This window comes from Eptatretus burgeri, chromosome 13 (assembly GCF_056783735.1).
Source record: "Eptatretus burgeri isolate ZD-2024b chromosome 13, Ebu_testis_v1, whole genome shotgun sequence".
NCBI lineage: Eukaryota > Metazoa > Chordata > Myxini > Myxiniformes > Myxinidae > Eptatretus > Eptatretus burgeri.
Window position 1 is genome coordinate 11,030,916 of NC_140973.1, and position 18,515 is coordinate 11,049,430.

General features: G+C 44.8%; 1 protein-coding gene across 2 annotated transcripts in view; it reads left to right on the plus strand.

Moving 5' to 3' along the window:
* The window catches only part of LOC147013837 (voltage-dependent L-type calcium channel subunit alpha-1D-like), a 283,507-nt gene that overhangs the window by 161,001 nt on the left and 103,991 nt on the right, over window positions 1-18,515 (plus strand). The window lies entirely within an intron of this gene.

Genomic DNA, 18,515 nt, shown 5'->3' on the forward strand with positions numbered 1-18,515 from the left:
GTGAAAACTGGGTATTTGGGTGAATTTAAACAACCAGAGGCGAGCTGTTCAGGGAGTTGAGGAGTAAAATTGTACGTGCGCTGAGGGTGGACATAGATGCCCATGTGCGAGGAATCTATGAGGGGGTCGAGCATCACCTGTGGTCAAGTGATTCTTGTCCTGCTTACAGGGGAATTCACGCATAATCTATCTATAATTCCAGAAGTGTGTGTGTGTGTGTGTGTGTGTGTGTGTGTGTGTGTGTGTGTGTGTGTGTGTGTGTGTGTGTGTGTGTGTGTGTGTGTGTGTGTGACTGCTGTTTCTCAACAACCACTGTCCGATCTAATTGAAACTTGCTAGCAATATTTCTGGGGACCTGAGTATGTGCCTTTTCAAGGTTTGATATTAATCGGACAAGTGCTTCCCAAGTTATGGCCATTTATTTACCAAACCAATGACAAGACACGTTGCTGCGTAGGCGTGGCCCATGGGGAAAGGGCACCATTTAGTTACTGTGGCGTAGGAGTGGCAATGGTCAATGGCAGCGAATGTCATGACAAGCAAAGACAGGGAGGTAAAGTTGATTTTAATTTTGATTTTAATTAACTCTGTGTGTGTAAGTATCACAGCAGTTGTTACTTCAATGCAAGCGGTAATTCGTGGAATGCATGTGAACATTCCGTACGGGCACGCACCACTTCCGGATAGTGATGACTTACTGTATTCGAATAATTTCTCGATTTGTTATGCGCATTTATAGATAAACACAATGCCCCTATCCAGTCGTCGTTTACGAGAGCGAAGGAAACGGACTGTGTGGTTGTTTGAAAGTTTTTTGGTTTTTTTTGGTTTGCACGTACAGCCACGCACGTATGGGCGCGCACATATGGCCATGCACGTATGGGCACGCGAGAGCGAAAGAACGGCGTGTGTGGTTGTTTCTGGCATGCGGTTTGAAAGTTTTTTTTTGTTGTTGTTTTTTTTTTTGCACGTACGGGCACGTACGAGCATGTACGGGCACATACTAGTGAAGATAATTTAGGGAGTGCTCATCATCAAAAACCAAAAACAGCCTTACCAAGATGATAGCGCACTATCTTGGTCAGCCCTTAGGAGACACTGTGTGAGGGGTCTGAAGTCGCCATTTTGTTTCGGCCTGATCAAAAAATGCCTTGACTTGGAACAGGGCTCACAGATTTCTGTACGATAAAGTGCTCCAACTTAATTTTTTTCACTTTCCTCACTCATTCCCTCGAATGCCTGATCTCCATACCTACAAATCGCTCTGTACATCACTTTTGTTGGCGGTATAGTTTTCACATTCGGAGCATGGAGCGATCTTTTGCATTATATGATGCGATTTTCCATGATGGCCTCTCACAGACGAATTAAAGTATATAATCGAAATCTGTCTTTGGATTTGAGGATCGGAACTTGTGGACTAATTAAGTGACAGAATTTGGAGTGAAATCTTAAAATTTGAAGAATTTAGCGATTCTTAGAACTCAGCGTATTTACTTTAAGCAAGGCTGTGCTCCATCCTTCTGCATATTTATACAAGAAAATGTGACATTTTCAAAGCATTAAACTTCACTTTTTCTACTGTTCGGACAATTCTATTGAGTGAGGAAAAGATTAAGAGATGTGCCCAAAGTGTAACTACTTTATTGAGTGCAACGAAAATATTTAAGCTGCGAAGGCTTCCGCAGCATGAGCAATGGGTGTGGTGACTGCGGCTGGGTTCCCTGTGGGAAAATCCATAGAGTTGGGAAGACAAAATATATTGAGTTAAAGATTGAATTAAAAATAATGATTAACATCACCGGAGGATTAGAATGAGTAAAGCAATGGGATAAGTGAACTACGATTTCAAGAGAATTGGAAAATGTTTTCAGTGGTTACAAAGCAATGCTTGCTGAAAAAAAAACAGAAGAAAGCAGTGCAGGAGAATTCCTTTAGCTTGAAGCAGGATAATTTGGCCATTCATGCTATAATATATAAGCACTGTCGGACCCTGCTATTCTCGGGGGATACGTTCCCGGAAAATTCCGGGAATAACGAAACCGCGAATAGCAGGGCATTGTTTCATTGGAAAAAGGGGGAATAGGTTCCCAGTGGTTCATGGCCTTGGAAAAATACCGCGAATGGCGAGGCCACGAATGTTGACACCGCAAATTGTTTCAGTGGGAAAAAGGGGTATAGATTCCCAGCAGTTCCTGATTCATGAAAAATGCCGTGAATGGCGAATCAGCGAATGGCAAAGCCGTGAATGTCATGCATTGCTTCAATGGAAAAAGGGGATCGGTTCCCAACGGTTCATGGTTAATCGGGGATATTTTTGAAAATTTCAAGATCTTTTCGACCGTGAATTCACATTACATTTTCAGAAAGAATGCTTACAAATACAAAAAAAGCAACAAGAGGTATGATTTCCAATGTTTATTGAAGGAATGCAATTATGTTTGAGTACTGCTCCCCCCTCTGGGCTGCTGCTCCCGCCTCTCACCTTTCTGGGCTTCATGCTGTGGAAACCAAGGCATTTAGGATCATCTCTCTCCTGTGATGAGGCTGAGTCTTTGGGTCTCTCACTCTCTCAACGCAGGCAGGTCAGTGGTCTTTCTGTCTTCCAGCATCTCCTCAGCAGACTCGCCACCCTCCCCTCCTGCTCTCTCTTTGATATGTCCCCCCCCCCCCATATTTCTGCGGCTCTCAAGGTCTGCCAGCAACCCCCTTCTGGTAAAACTACCAAAATCAAGAATCACTGCTCACCTTCACTTTTTCATTCCTCTTTTTCCCCGCCTTTGGAACAAACTTCCACACTCTCTTCCATCCCACTCTTCCCTCCCGGTCTTCAAAACAGCTTTACACAATCATCTCTTATCTTCCCCCATCCATAACCATGATCTTTTCTACCCCTGCTAATCCACCCCAAACCCACCTCCTTCAAATTCCCTGCTTTCCTTCCTGAAAGTCCCTGTGGTGTCCATCTTGTTTACCCTGTGTACCCCACCCCATCCCTCTCCCTTCCACAGATCTCCTCATGTCTCTGTTCCCCACTGTTTTGTCCTTCCCTCTCCTGCCCCTCTTCTCTCCTGCTCCCCTTGTTTTATGTTCTGTGTGTTAGGGCCCTGTCACACCTTGACGGTTTAGCCAGCGTATGGCAACGTATCAAAATGTATGTAAAATGCTGGAGTACGCTGAACTATTGTTGTTTTTTTTCAGATTTGGGCGTATGCATAACTTATTAATAACGTAAACAGAACGTTTCGATAACTTATACCAACGAATGCTTAGCGTGTTGTCGGCATTCACAACTTATGCCCAACGATAGTCAAACTTATGCATAGCGTGGCAGCGTATCACGGATGATCATGTGGCGTAGCCTATTAAAAGGCTGCCGCTCGACGATTCAAATCATAACCGCACTAGACATCGAAGTGTCAACATCACCGTCATGCCGAAGAAAACTTCGAAGAATGCTGCAAAGAAGTCTCCTGGCCGTGGACGCGGAAGCAAGGAGGATCCATCATCACCCACACCGTCCCCATCACGCTCACCTACTACTACTGACATGGACCTACTAATACTACTACTGCTACTACTACTACTACTACTACTACTACTACTACTACGACTATTACTGACACGCTCACCTACTACTACTACTGATACTACTGACATGGACCTACTAATACTACTACTGCTACCACTACTACGACTATTACTGACACGCTCACCTACGACTACTACTGATACTACTGACATGGACATCTACTCAACATGGAGTCTGGAACACTGACGGGTTCCTCCTGTGAAGCCCATTTTTATATACCAATTCCCCTAAACGCTGCCAATACGACATTATACGGAAGCTGTAAGTTAGAAACACATTCAGTAAGTTCTGTGGTCGTCCGGAAGACGTCAAATACGTCTACATACGTCAACGTGCGTTGGAGATACGTTACTCATAGGTTCAAAGCACGTTACTCATAGGTTAGAAATAAGTTTTGGGTACGCTAAACATTACATCGACATATTTCAACTTGTGAGTAACTTACAAGTAACGTGCGTCGACGTGTGTCAACGATCGCATAACGTGCCTACAACTTATGGCCAGCGTATGCGGAATGTGTAAGTCATACGCCGAGCACGTCGGAAAATTTTGAGCATGCTTAAAATTTGTCAACGAGCTCGGCGTACTACAACGTATGCCAGCGTGCTTCAGCGTGCTCTTAACGTATACAAAACTTACCCATAACGTATTCGACGTGTGCCAGCGTATTCGCCAAATTTTTCATACGTCGGCATACGCTGGCTAAAACGTCGAGGTGTGACAGGGCCTTTAGCTCTCATACGAGACTCGACAGTGTATACAAAAAAACAACAACAAAAAATCAGTTTACTACAAGTGATTAACCCACCGTAATGCAAAAGGAAAAAACAACAACAATGAGGATCCTGATGAGTCACTCACCGAAGGGGATGGAGGATAGGCAAGATCGGCAGGTTCAGGCAGGTGAGGGTACTGGTGCTCATGAGGTGGATGGGCTAGCGCAGAAGAACTCTGTGATTGAGAGACTTCCTGAAAGATTGCCGCAAGTTTCGATGTAGCTTCTTGTATGGGAGCATCATGTCATCCTTCCCCTTCATTTACTTGAGGTAATGCTCCATGACCGGATCGGCATCCAACAGCCTCTCAGTAACTGACCGCATATCCTGCAGCATGTCATACATGAACCTGACCATGAGTTTGAACCTCGACACCTCTTCCTCCTCATCACTGCCTGCATCTTCCTCCTCCTCCTCCTCCTCCTCCTCCTCCTCCTCGGAAACCTTGGTAATGGTTTCCAACTCCTCCATGGTTACGTGATGTGAAAAGAGCATCCAACTCCTCAGGCTCCATGTCGTAAAAGCATCCCAGATGTGGGTGATGACTTTGGTGCTCAGTACAGCGTTCGCCACAACATTTTCTTGGTTCGCCTTCTCATTTTTCCGTATGCAGCGAATGGTGGATTTGTTTACTCCATAGTGTCTGCCCACAGAAACCACACTCTGTCCCCTTGTCAGCCGGTCCAGCAGATCTACTTGGTAACTCAGGCTTTTAGAATTGTTTTAAATGGTGTTCTTTGGCTGATGTGCTATGCGGGTTTACGCCAAATTTAACGTATTGCATTTTGGCCAAAAAGTTCCATCTTGGTTTCGTCAGGCCACAAAACTTTTTGCCACATGGCTTCACAATCTCCGGAGTGGTTTTATGTATTGCTCAAATGGGACTCAAGGTGGGCTTTTTGAGTAATGGCTTCCTTCTTGCCACCCAACCATACAGGTCAGACTTGTGGAGTGTTTGGGATGTTGTCTCTTGCACACAGTGACCAGTCTTGACCATAAAGGCCTGTAGCTCTTTCAAAGTTGCCATTGGCCTCTTTGTGGCCTCTTTGATCAGTCTCCTCCTTGCTTGGTCATCCAGTTTGGAGGGATGGCCCGATCGAGGAAGGGTCTTGGTGGTACCATATGCCATCCACTTCTTAATGATCGTCTTGACTGTGCTCCAAGGGATATTCAAGGCCTTTGAAATATTTTTATACCCATCCCCTGATCTGTGCCTTTCCACAACTTTATCCCAGAGGTCTTCTGAAAGCTCCTTGGGGCTCATGGTTGAGTCTTTGCTGTGAAATGCACTCCCCAGCAGAGGAAACTGACAGGAACAGCTGATTTTATTCTGAAATAATCAGAATCACTGCAATTCAACACAGGTGGAGGCCAATTAACTTGGTGTGTGATTTTGAAGGCGATTGGTTACACCTGAGCTCATTCACAATTGTTATGATGAGGGGGGTGGACACTTATCCAACCAAGATATTCCAGTTTTGTATTTTAAATTAATTTTCTGAAATTTGTAGAATATGTTTTTTTCATTTGGAAGGTGTGGGTTACGATTTGTAAATAAAGGTGGGAAAAGTCTGATTTAATGCATTTTAATTCCAGGCTATAAAGCAACAAAAGGTGAAAAATTTTGAAAGGGGTGTAGACTTTCTATTGGCACTGTACCTGCATTGTTACTCTTTCATCATCCCCTTATAGATGCTTTAACCAATTGGTTGTACTTTATCGGGAGATCAGTGGTTTCATCTGTCAGACCATCTCTCTGTTCTTTAACATGCCAGGCTTTGAGCATTAGTCACCGGTGTTTGTTGAGCGTGACATCCAATACGCGGGTTCCTCCTTGGTCCGGTTGATGCCCCGTTTGCATGTGTTGCTATGCAATTGCTGACTGATCTGTGTTACCTAATTGCATCGCCCTTTTGTGCTCATCCAGCCGTGTATGGAGGTTTCTTCCAGTTTCTCCGATATATGCCTGTCCACAGTCCTTTGTATCCGGTGCTGTACACCACACCTGACTTACTATCCAATATTGCATCTTTCAGTTTGGTTAAAACACCTTGAATGGTATGTAGCAGTTTGTGGGTCACTCCAATACTTGCAATTGGCATTATTTTTGCAATTCTCTCCAAGAGATCTGGATAATAAGGTGACACACACCTACCAATCAGCACCAGTTTGTTGTTGGTTGTATTATGCCTTCTAAACCCCTGTACAAACCTCCTGTCATAGCAGTTGTTCTTTAAGATTTCATGCACCTGTTTTAGTTCCTTCGTTGCACCCTTACTGGATGATGTATATGTTTATGTATAATCATGAGCTTTGGCTTTCAGGCCGAAATACACATCCTTAACTTTATTTGTTATCATGTTTGATTTTCAAAGAAATACTTTTTTTTCGATGCAAAGGCGCCTTTCAACAGAGTTTATGGCCAGTGAGCCAGAAACATGTCTGTGGATCGATTCCCTTTATGGGAGGGGGTGTGGGGTATAGTAGGGGGCTGGCATTGTCATGAAGGCTTCCAAAGCCTCAGGTTGACCGACGCTGTGGTTTGGAACATGCTGCCACTGTATTTAGCAGTTATGGCTTTCCCAGATTGCACATAATCCAGATGTTACATTTTAACTTGCATAATATTGTTACCGTCGCCAGATTGGCTGAGTTGCCCAGTCCGAATTCCGACGATCCACAATCAAAGCGGTCATGCCGACCAGCTAATTCAGGCATTCCGAGCAGGGTCTTGGGCCTGTTATGCTGCGTGCCTTTCTAGTTTGTATTAATTAATAGACATTTCTGCAGTCAGTGCATAAGAAAAAACGATTTACCTCTGTTTTTCTTCATTATGGTGATGCATCGTTTTTCCTGCATTAACCAAAACAATAATGATATGGGTGGAAGGGGTTAATATACTGTTGTGGATTCTCACCACTCCGGCATGCGGACGACCGCTTTTAGCTAATTGCGGCTGCGCACCCACCGACCGTGGCAATCCAGTCGCAGCTTTCGGATCAACGCCGAAATCCAGCTCCGGGTGTGTGTTTTAATCACACCGTAAATCAGCCAACTATTCTGTCCGTGCGCGACAGGGTCCGGTCGCCAAATTGTCGATTTACCTAAGTATGCATGCAGACAGAAATGCCGGGGATTTACACCTCAACGGGACCTGCTTGGAAACGAGCCACTTAAGCAGCTCACTCCATTTGCGATTTGCCGAGCGGTGTATGTCGCCAAGCCCTGCCGGATCCGATTACTTTATCGGCTATTTAAAAGCCAGCTAATATCCCGAACGCAATACGGCAGCTCAATTGAGGGAAAGGACGCAACGAAGAGGTGAACATTCAAACAATGACATTTATTTATAACACACGACACATATGCACTCATGCAGTCAACGATGCATTGCAGGGACGAGTAAGACAAAGAACTACAACCGTTCTATTATTATGTACACAATCACTTAACAGTTCATTACTTGACGGACAAGGCACTATGACATTCATACAAAGAAACCCCAGGAAAGGGAGGGGCAGAACTAGACCCGTAGGCCTTTAATATCCATGGAGCTGTGGAGACCGCAAGAGCTCCGAGAGGCCGCGCAGGTTACCTGTCACCCTCGTGGTGACTCGCTGGGCCCTGGTTTGGCAACCCTCGGTGGCTCTGCCCACACTCCGCGGGGCTCCACCAGCTCCTGACTTCACTCTCGATTCCACTGGCACTCCGTCGATCAAGGAGAGAGAGAGAGAGAGAGAGAGAGAGAGAGAGAGAGAGAGAGAGAGAGAGAGAGAGAGAGAGAGAGAGAGAGAGAGAGAGAGAGAGAGAGAGAGAGAGAGAGAGAGAGAGAGAGAGAGAGAGAGAGAGAGAGAGAGAGAGAGAGAGAGAGAGAGAGAGAGAGAGAGAGAGAGAGAGAGAGAGAGAGAGAGAGAGAGAGAGAGAGAGAGAGAGAGAGAGAGAGAGAGAGAGAGAGAGAGAGAGAGAGAGAGAGAGAGAGAGAGAGAGAGAGAGAGAGAGAGAGAGAGAGAGAGAGAGAGAGAGAGAGAGAGAGAGAGAGAGAGAGAGAGAGAGAGAGAGAGAGAGAGAGAGAGAGAGAGAGAGAGAGAGAGGAGAAAGACCCTCTCACTCCTTACTGCTTCCTCCGATTCCAGACTCAACTCCTGGCGACCCTCTCCTCAACCCCACACTGGCCGGCGTCTCCTCTCCCCAACTTCACTCTCTTTCAACGTCTCAACGTGCCATTTTTATCACCACGGAGCTTCGCCCCTCCCTTCGCGGCGCGGGTGGGGGGGGAATTCCAGCAGAGCTCGGCTGGGCTCAGTTGTTGTTTTCCAGCCGTCACTTCTGTTTACCCGTTCTGAGGGATATCGGGGCGGGAGTTGTCCTTTTTGTTCGTCGATTTGCCGTTGTTTGTGGAGATGTCGGCGGTTGTCGAGAAGTTGTTTAGGAGATGATGTTGTCGTGGTTGGCGCTGTGGTGGGGATGGCGTGGTTGTTGAGAGGCAGTTGTGGTTGGTGCTGTTGTGGGGATGGCGTGGTTGTTGAGAGGCAGTTGTGGTTGTTCAGATGTGGTTGTTCCAAAATAAAGATAGCAAAAGAATAATGGCTGACTCAAAGATCACAGCCCGGGTACACAAATAAATCCCTCCAGACATCGGTGGGGAAATCTAATCTGAACATACACTTATTGACATAACTAATCTCTGGGAAACCTGAATGGTGTTCTGTGAATTTCCACAACCATAACAATACATTGGCCATTTGTCAGTGATTCAATGGATTTACATGGGGCATGTGGGGAGGTATGAAAGGGTGGGCAGAGTGTCCAAAGAAAGAGTGTCATTCTGGACATCCATCCATCAGGACCGTACTCTGTGCAGAGCGTTGGTGCTGCCGAAGCAGTCTCCTGGTCTATTGGGTACAATCCTGGACAGGTAACCACTCCAACACATGATACTCCAATGGCTCAATCATCCCAGCAAGCTAGTCCTCGTTTTGCCAACCTTGGAAGAATGACAGGCAGAGTCAACCCCACCTGGTATTAATTCAACAAAAAAAACAGGATTTGAACTCAGGACCCTGTATCCCAAGCCCACCACCCTAACCATTAAGCCAACACCAAGCATATTCTGGACATCCAATGAGCATAATCTGATGATGTTAAAATTTTCCGAACCAGATTCTTCAAGTTTTTGAAATGACTCATCCAGGCTTTGAACCACTGTCCTCCCAGACTTAGAGCAGTCACTATAACTATTATGCCAACAAGTCTGGCACCCGAATGGTTCGTCATTCTCTGTATCTTTATTTGCAGGGTGCTATAACCAGTTGATATATTTGAACACACAAATCTATGGTTGGGTCTTTTCGTTCTAATTTAATTCAGTTATTCAATCAATGTCCCATCTGCGAGCATTTGCTGAAAGCCATTGGGATCCCCAAGGGGCCTTTTTATAATGTTGTCCATTATGGGCTATTATCACCCTGGCAAAATTCCACATTCATGCTGTATCACTGCTGTATTTTTACATCGTATTCAATGAATGTAACCATTGGGTCGAATTCGTAATTTAATACCAATCAAATAAGCAGTCTCAAACGACGATGACTCCCGCAAGTGTTTATACGACAATGAAGAGGATTGATAGATTGAATTTGAGTTAATTGGGAGGGATTGTCAGAGCCAGAGGAATACACTGATGTTACATGGCTCGTCTTTTTCCTACCTTTGAAATATTTCATCTGTTTCTTTCAAATGTATAAAATAGTTCAAAGGATATCTGATGTCAATTTGATCCGCTGTTAACAACCAATGTCCCTTCGTTGATACACTTATGGGTTGTGATGTAATTTTTAACATTATTGGTAAAGTATGCAGTACGTTGGAAGCAACACGGTGGTTTATGCATTTCAAATGCAGGTTGTCTCAATAAAATGTATGCAGACTTTGTATGTCAAAAACGATACTGTCTTGCCTTATGATCTCTCCTTGTGGGTAACAGCAGACTGAGATGTGCAATAATTCCATTACATGCTAATGCCTGTCCACCAGCAAAGCAATCAGCACGTTTTACCGGCCACCTCTAAATGCCTTGCTCTTCATTTTAAAGGAACACGTGTTTGGGGCATGTTCAGTTTGCATGTGACTTGTTTTTGCTGTCCAGGGGCATTTTCCTTTTCAATTAATACATTGCCAGGTCATGTGTAACCGGAACATGCCCAACGGACGGAAAAAAAATTCCCTGAAAAAAATGCTTCTTCCTATGAAGTCAGAATTACTCGGAATCAACGTCGATTCCGGTTCACTCCTTGATTCCTTTTGATTCCATGTTTGGAATCGAGTGCTTTGGAATCGATCCACCCACCACTATGAAGCATTCAAGCAAGCACACCAATGAAACAGTTGATAAGGTACAGCTGGCTGAGTCATACTAAACACCGTCCGGAGATGACCGGAGTATCAAACAATGTGCGAGTTGGACAAATGAAGACTTTTTTTATAGCAGTCGGAACTGCTGCGAAGTTAAATTCCGCAGTTTAAATTTTGAAATCTGTTCAGGTTAAGAAATTCTGGACCTTATCGCATTTCAGCTGTAATGCTTATAAACGTCAAGAGAGTTGTATGGGGGTGGAAGGAGGAGGGGGTTTTGGAGAAGGTCAGTGTGAGGTGACGGGAAGGGAAGGCAGACATGCGGTGGAGCGTTAATTACGATTCATACTGTCTCGTCAAAATGATTCTGCATAGAATAACAGTGAAGATGGAACCAAAATAATGTCTGCAATCTATTTTAAAGCGGTCATACTATAAACGCTACCCGGAGACATACACACTGCCCGGAGACAAACACCACCCTGACACGTTCAGAGGCAAACACCATCTGGACACGTCTGGAGACAACCACTGTCCAGACACGTCCAGAGATAAACACCTCCCAGCGATAAGCACCACCCGGATATGTCTAGTGTCACACACCGTCCAGACACATCCAGAGATAAACAACGCCCGGTCACGTCCGGAGCCAACCACTGTCCCGACACATCCGTAGACAACCATTGTCCGGACACATCCGAATACAACCACTGTCCGGACAGGTCCAGAGACAAACACCGTCCAGACACGTCCAGAGCCAACCACCTTCCGGACATGTCCGGAGTATCAAATACTGTCAATACAACTCTCTGGATGTTTATAAGCATTGCAGCTTCTTTTTTTTGTATACCTTGTTGAGGCTCGTATGAGAGCGAACACACAACGCACAGCAAGGGGGGCATGAGACAAGAGGGGCAGGAGTGGGAAGGACAAAACATTGGGGAACAGAGACATTAGCAGTTCTGTGGAAGGGAGAGGGATGGAGCATGGAACATGGGGACATTACAAGATAGACATCACAGGAATTTTCAGGAAGGAAAGCAGGGAATTGAAGGAGGTGGGCTTGGGTGGATTATCGGGGGTAGAAAAGATTGAGGATTTGGATGGGGGATTATAAGAGGTGGTGGTGAACAGCTGTTTTGAAGGTCTGGAGGGAAGATTGGGATTGAATAGAGTGAGGGTTTATTCCAAAGGCGGGAAAAAGAGGAATGAAAGAGTGAAGGTGAGAAGTGATTCATGATTTTGGTACTTTTACCAGAAGAGGGTTTTTGGCAGACTTTGAGCGCCCTGCGGAAATGTGGTGGTGACAAATCGCAGAGAGAGCAGGGGGGGGGGGGCGAGGCTGGAGAGGAGATGGTAGAAGACAGAAAGACCACCAACCAACCTGCGTTGAGAGAGTGAGAAGTCCAAAGACTCAGCCTCATCGTGGGAGATGCCAATGATCCTAAATGCCTTGGTTTCCACAGCATGAAGCCGACAAAGGTGAGAGGCAGGAGCACCAGCCCAGAGTGGAGAGCAGTACTCCATCAGGTTGCGGACGAAACCTTTGTAAGTGGTCAGGAGCTCAGGTGGGCAGAGGAAGGACTTTGCACGACAGAGGATTCCCAGTTGGTGACTGGATTTTGAGACGAGGTTTGAAATGTGGCTTTCCCAGGAAAGGTCATGGCAGATAGTGAGACCCAGAAGCTTGAAGGAAAGGACTTCTTCCAGAGGATTGTTGAGAAAGTGGATGGGGGGTTTTCTAAATGGTCCTTTCGGAGAGACAAAGTGAGAGTGTGAGATTTGTCCGGATTGAAAAACATGCTCCACGTGTTGGACCAGTTTGTCATTTTATCCAGATCTGCAGTGAGCGAAGAAGATGCTGCTTGCCGATCTGAGGGATGACAGATGGTACGGCAGAGGGTGGAGTCATCAGCAACAAAATAAAGAGGATTTTCCAGAGAGTCGGATCGATCATTGATGAAAACCAGAAAAAGAACAGGGCCCAGAATGCTACCTTGAGGAACTCCAGCTTGGAAAGGAAGGGGGGATGAAAGAACTCCATTTAGGGCCACACGTTGACTGCGACAGGAGAGGAAGTCTGCGAGCCATGAGTGGAGATGGCCTTGAATACCATGGGAAGAGAGTTTGGTGAGAAGGGCAGGGTGCCAGACTGTGTCAAAAGCACGCGATATGTCTTGGGATATGGCTCTGATTTCATGTTCAGCATTGAGGACCTCCATCCATTGTTGGGCGAGCAGAAGCAGCATATCCAGGGTAGAGTGACCTGGTCTGAAACCAAATTGAAGATCGGAAATCAAGCTGTTTCAATCAAGAGGAAATCAAGAGGAAGGATTTCATGTCTGAAGCGATGATGGATTCCATAACCTTGCTGATGATTGGCAGAAGGCTGATTGGTCTGTAGTTACAGGGATCTGTTTTTGTACCTTTTTATGCAGGGCAGTGATGTTTGCAGATTTCCAAGCAGATGGCAGATGACCTTGAGCAAATGAGAGGGTGAATAGAACAGAGAGAGGGTGAGCAAGAGCGGAAGAGCAGGCTTTGAGGACATGTGGGCTGATGCCGTCTGGACCGGTTGCAGAATCTGAGTCGAGGTTTGAAAGCAAGCTCTCCACCTTGTCAGGAGAAAAGGACACAGAGTCCAGGGACAGTTGGGTGCGACTGGGTAAGGTGGGTAGAGAAAGTGATGGGTTTAGGACACAAGATTTAGCTGCAAACACCAAGTGTAGGCATTCAGCTTTTTCACGTGTGGTATCAGCAGTGCGGCCATTTGAGGTAAGGGAGGGATGGAGGGGGGACATACACCAGAAACAGATTTGGTTAAACGCCACCAGGATTTTGAGGAGGGAGAGAGGTTTGAGAGTTCAGACTTGAGATGAGAAAGATGTTGTTTTCTGGCTCTCCTGAGGGTAGATACACACTTGTTCCAAGCTTTGTGGAAGGAACTGAGATTAGCCTCAGTTGGGTTTGCTTTCCATGAGGCAAAGGCAAGTTGTTTCAGGACAACTGCCTCGGCACAAGCTTCAGTGAACCAAGGGCGGGAGGAAGGGTAGGACAACTGAAGACGAGAGGGGATAAATCTGTGCATGAGGGAGAGCAAGTTTCTTTGAAAGAATTCCCAGGATGAGTTGATGTTTGAGAAAGTAGTGACGGGAGACCAGTCTGTAAGTTTGATGGCTGCTTGGAGACCCTGCCAGTCAGCCTGAGTGAAATGCCAGACTCGACGGCAGTGAGGTGGTTCTCTGATAACAGCCAGAGAGATGTCCACTTTGACAAGGACGTGGTCAGAAGAACCAATTGGAGCAGAGGAAGAGCAGCGGATATTGTCAAGGAAATTTGTCAAAATCAGATTCAGAAGAGATAGAGTACCATTGGTTGAGATCCGGGTCGGGAAGTTGACCGATTGAGTCAGTCCCAATGAGTCGCAGAAAGCTTTTGCTGAGGTGCCATGGCAGGTGAGAGAGGTACCCACACCTTGCCAACTGGCATGATGACAATTGAAGTCACCACATATGAGGAAGAGAGAGTTTGGATGAGAAGATAGAAGTTGGTCCATGTTTTCGGATAGTGAGGTGTAAATGGAGTCATCACTGTTCGGTGGACGGTACAGTACACATATAAACATGAGGTGGGAGTGGAGGGGAAGCCATAGCCAGAGGTATTCCTGGGGGAGTGGGGGAGTGAGGGCAGTGCATGGAGAGTGAGGAATAGTCTTTGATGAAGAGAGCAACTCCTCCACCAGGACGAGGCTCAGGTCTGTCATACCGGAGGAGGGAGTAACTGGGGAGAGACACATCTTGGAAGAGGAAAGTTTCTGTTAGGTTTCTTCTCAGAAATTACACTCACAATTCCACATGTAATTCCAAAATATGTATTTGCTTTCTTCTTTGAACCAAAACACATAATTCCAATGAACGTTGACCACAACCTTTATCACCCGTGATGTACCAAAGTTTATTCATGCTGTTTAAAAAAACATCAGCGTCAAAGGTGATTACTGGAGGGAGTTTTGCCTCAAAATAGGTGTTTGCTATCACATTGGTTACATGCTACATTTTGCTGAAGCCTAACACCTCAGGATAATTATTCAAGTCAGTGAGTGCCCAGGGGTAATGCCTCTAGTTTTTTTTTAGCAGTTAGAACTGCTGCTGAGGTCAATTCTGCAGTTTGAATTTTTAAATTCAGCTCAGGTTTAGATATTCTAGACTCTAGAGCTCATCACATGTGTGCAAATGAAATAAATTAACACTGGCATCTCCGGGCATTTATAAGTGTTGTGATGTATCGAGTGATTCGTCGGTATGATGATCAGGAATTCAATGATATGAGTGAGGAAAGTGAAAAAAAAGAAATTAACAAGAACGGGCACTCGGTAGAGCGCATACCTTCGCCGCCGCAACTTTTTTCCGGGCACATTTGAAAAACGTCATTTTAAAACGTCCATGACGTCACAACCGTCAGTCCAATTGATGTCAAATTTGGTGTGTAACCTCCTTGAAGGCAGTCCAACAAAATGGAATGATAAACACTGAAAAATTAAAAAGTTGAAAAATGACGTCATCTTTCGACGTCATTTTGATGCACTTCCGGGGACGTCACGTCCAATTGGGGACTACCATTCTGAAAGCTCGTAGTTCACTGAACGTTTTAATGTTGGTTTCATGTCAATAGCTCTATTAGATCTGAAGCTATGCCTACAAGTATATTTTGACCTTGAGTGTGACCTTGACTTTGACTACAGAGTTAATTGGCAAAACCTGTACATCAATAAACAGATATTTTGGGACTGATCCTAATGCCTGGATTTGGGAGACTTTGCTTTATAAATTATATAGATATTTGAATGTAAAATATGAGGACATTTTAGCCACAATTGAAAAACATCATGTTCAAACGTCAATGACGTCATAACGGTCAGTCCGATCGAAGTCAAATTTGGTGTGTGACGTCCTTAAGGTAAGTCCTACAAAACGGTATGATCAAACCTGATGAGATCGAAAATTGAAAATTTACGTCATCTTGTGACGTCATTTAGACGCACTTGCGATGACGTTACGTCAAATCCGACACTACATATCCGAAAGGTATCTCGTCATGGAACAATATGGCGGTGGTTGCATGTCGATAGCTGTATTATGAAGGAAGTTATGCTCAAAAGAGTGTTTTTGACCTTTTCTTGACCTTGACCTTTGACCCGATTGCTCCCAAAATCTAATCAAATCGTCGTTGGATACTCACGAATCATCTCACCAAATTTCATGCAATTCGGTTTAATACTTCCTGAGTTATGCGAATAACAAACAAACACACATATTCACAAATAAATAAATACACAGCGACCAAAACATAACCTTTCGCAGAATGCGAAGGTAATGAGCATTTTATTGTTGAGAAACCATTGTGGCCTCTTCCAAGTCTAGGCATTGTTGAGCAGGTTGAACAAAATGGCGAATTAAGACCCGAGTGAGGTACGCAGGATGCACCTTAAGATGCCAGCCAGCAAGGTGGCCGAGAATGCGCCTGATGAAGGATAAAATTAAATAACGCCGTTAATTATCTTCAAAAGGGGTGTTTTATTTCACCCAAACACCCAGTTTTCATTCATGCACTTCCTTTGAGTTCTCTTAGTATGCATGCAACGTTTTCATCCCATGAGGTTTCATAGTTTTGAAAGTTATGGGGGAGACACACACACACACACACACACACACACACACACACACACACACACACACACACACACACACACACACACACACACACACACACACACACACACACACACACACACACACACACACACACACACACACACACACACACACACACACGTATACTTTGCAGAATTGCCCCCCTCCTCCAACACTTCCTTTTTCCTTCCTATTTATAGGCATTCTCCACTTCCTGTCAATTTACTCTCCTCTCTCCTCCATATCTTTCATATCCTCCTCCCCCAACTTCCCTCCTCCTTCAACCAGAGTACCTAATATGTAGAATACCCCTTGATTGTTTCATGTCGTCCTTTTAAATAATATAACGAATACACTTGTATACCTTTTCATTAATCAATATTGTAATTCCTGAGCACAAGAAGGTGAGATGTGCACAGGGTTAGATGTCTGCTGCTGCTGCTTCTTCTTCTTCTTCTTCTTCTTCTTATTCTTCTTCTTCTTCTTCTTCTTCTTCTTCTTCTTCTTCTTCTTCTTCTTCTTCTTATTCTTATTCTTATTCTTCTTTCATATGCAGCATAATATGGCTGCAAGTAGCATCATTTGCTGAGCAATGGCTATGCTGCTGATGAAACACCCCCTCGAGGTTAGGTCAGGAATTTGGAACTTGGGTAGGATGCCAGCGATAGCTCACCTCCTCTTCACAAAGAACACTGTGGGATATTTAACATCCACCAACCAATATTGGCAGACAGGACACCAAGTTTTACGTCCATCCGAGCGATGGTGCATCCACTGATGCCTCGCCCTGCCTTTGAAACACCAGGATGACAGTTTATAGCTGGGACGAGATTTTTATACCCAGACTAGACGGCTCGGAGGTGAGTGTGCCTACCATTAGGCCATCTTGCCAGCCCTGGTTAGTTGGGAAAATGTCTTTTTCCTGCAGCCTCTTGAGTTTTATTGTGTTTCTTTATATTGGGTTTGGCATGCAATGTAATTGTGTGGGACATTATAAGTCTGTGTGTGTGTGTGTGTGTGTGTGAGAGAGAGAGAGAGACATATATATATATATATATATATATATATATATATATATATATATATATATATATATATATATATATATATATATATATATATATATAGAGAGAGAGAGATGGAGAGAGATTATATATATATATATATATATATATATATATATATATATATATATATATATATATATATATATATATATATATATATATATATATATATATACAGTGGAGAGAACAAGTATTTGATACATCAGAAAAACAGAACTTAATATTTGGTACAGAAACCTTTGTTTGCAATTACAGAGATCACACGTTTCCTGTAGTTCTTAACCAGGTTTGCACAGACTGCAGCAGGGATTTTGGCCCACTCCTCCATACAGATCTTCTCCAGATCCTTCAGGTTTCGGGGCTGTCGCTGGGCAACACAGACCTTCAGCTCCCTCCAAAGATTTTCTATTGGGTTCAGGACTGGAGACTGGCTTGGCCACTCCAGGACCTTGAGATGCTTCTTACGGAGCCACTCCTTAGTTTCCCTGGCTGTGTGTTTTGGGTCGTTGTCATGCTGGAAGACCCAGCCACGCCCTATCTTCAATGCTCTTGTTGAGTGAAGGAGGTTGTTGGCCAATATCTCGCGAAACATGGCCCCATTCATCCTCCCCTCAATACGGTGCAGTCGACCTGTCCCCTTTGCAGAAAAGCATCCCCAAAGAATGATGTTTCCACCTCCATGCTTCACGGTTGGGATGGTGTTCTTGGGGTTGTACTCATCCTTCTTCTTCCTCCAAACATGGCGAGTGGAGTTTAAACCAAAAAGCTCTATTTTGGTCTCATCAGACCACATGACCTTCTCCCATTCCTCCTCTGGATCATCCAGATGGTCATTGGCAAATTTCAGACGGGCCTGGACATGCGCTGGCTTGAGCAGAGGGACCTTGCGTGCGCTGCAGGATTTTAATCCATGACGGCGTAGTGTGTTACTTATGGTTTTCTTTGATACTGTGGTCCCTACTCTCTTCAGGTCATTGACCAGGTCCTGCCGTGTAGTTCTGGGCTGATCCCTCACCTTTCTCATGATCATTGAGGCTCC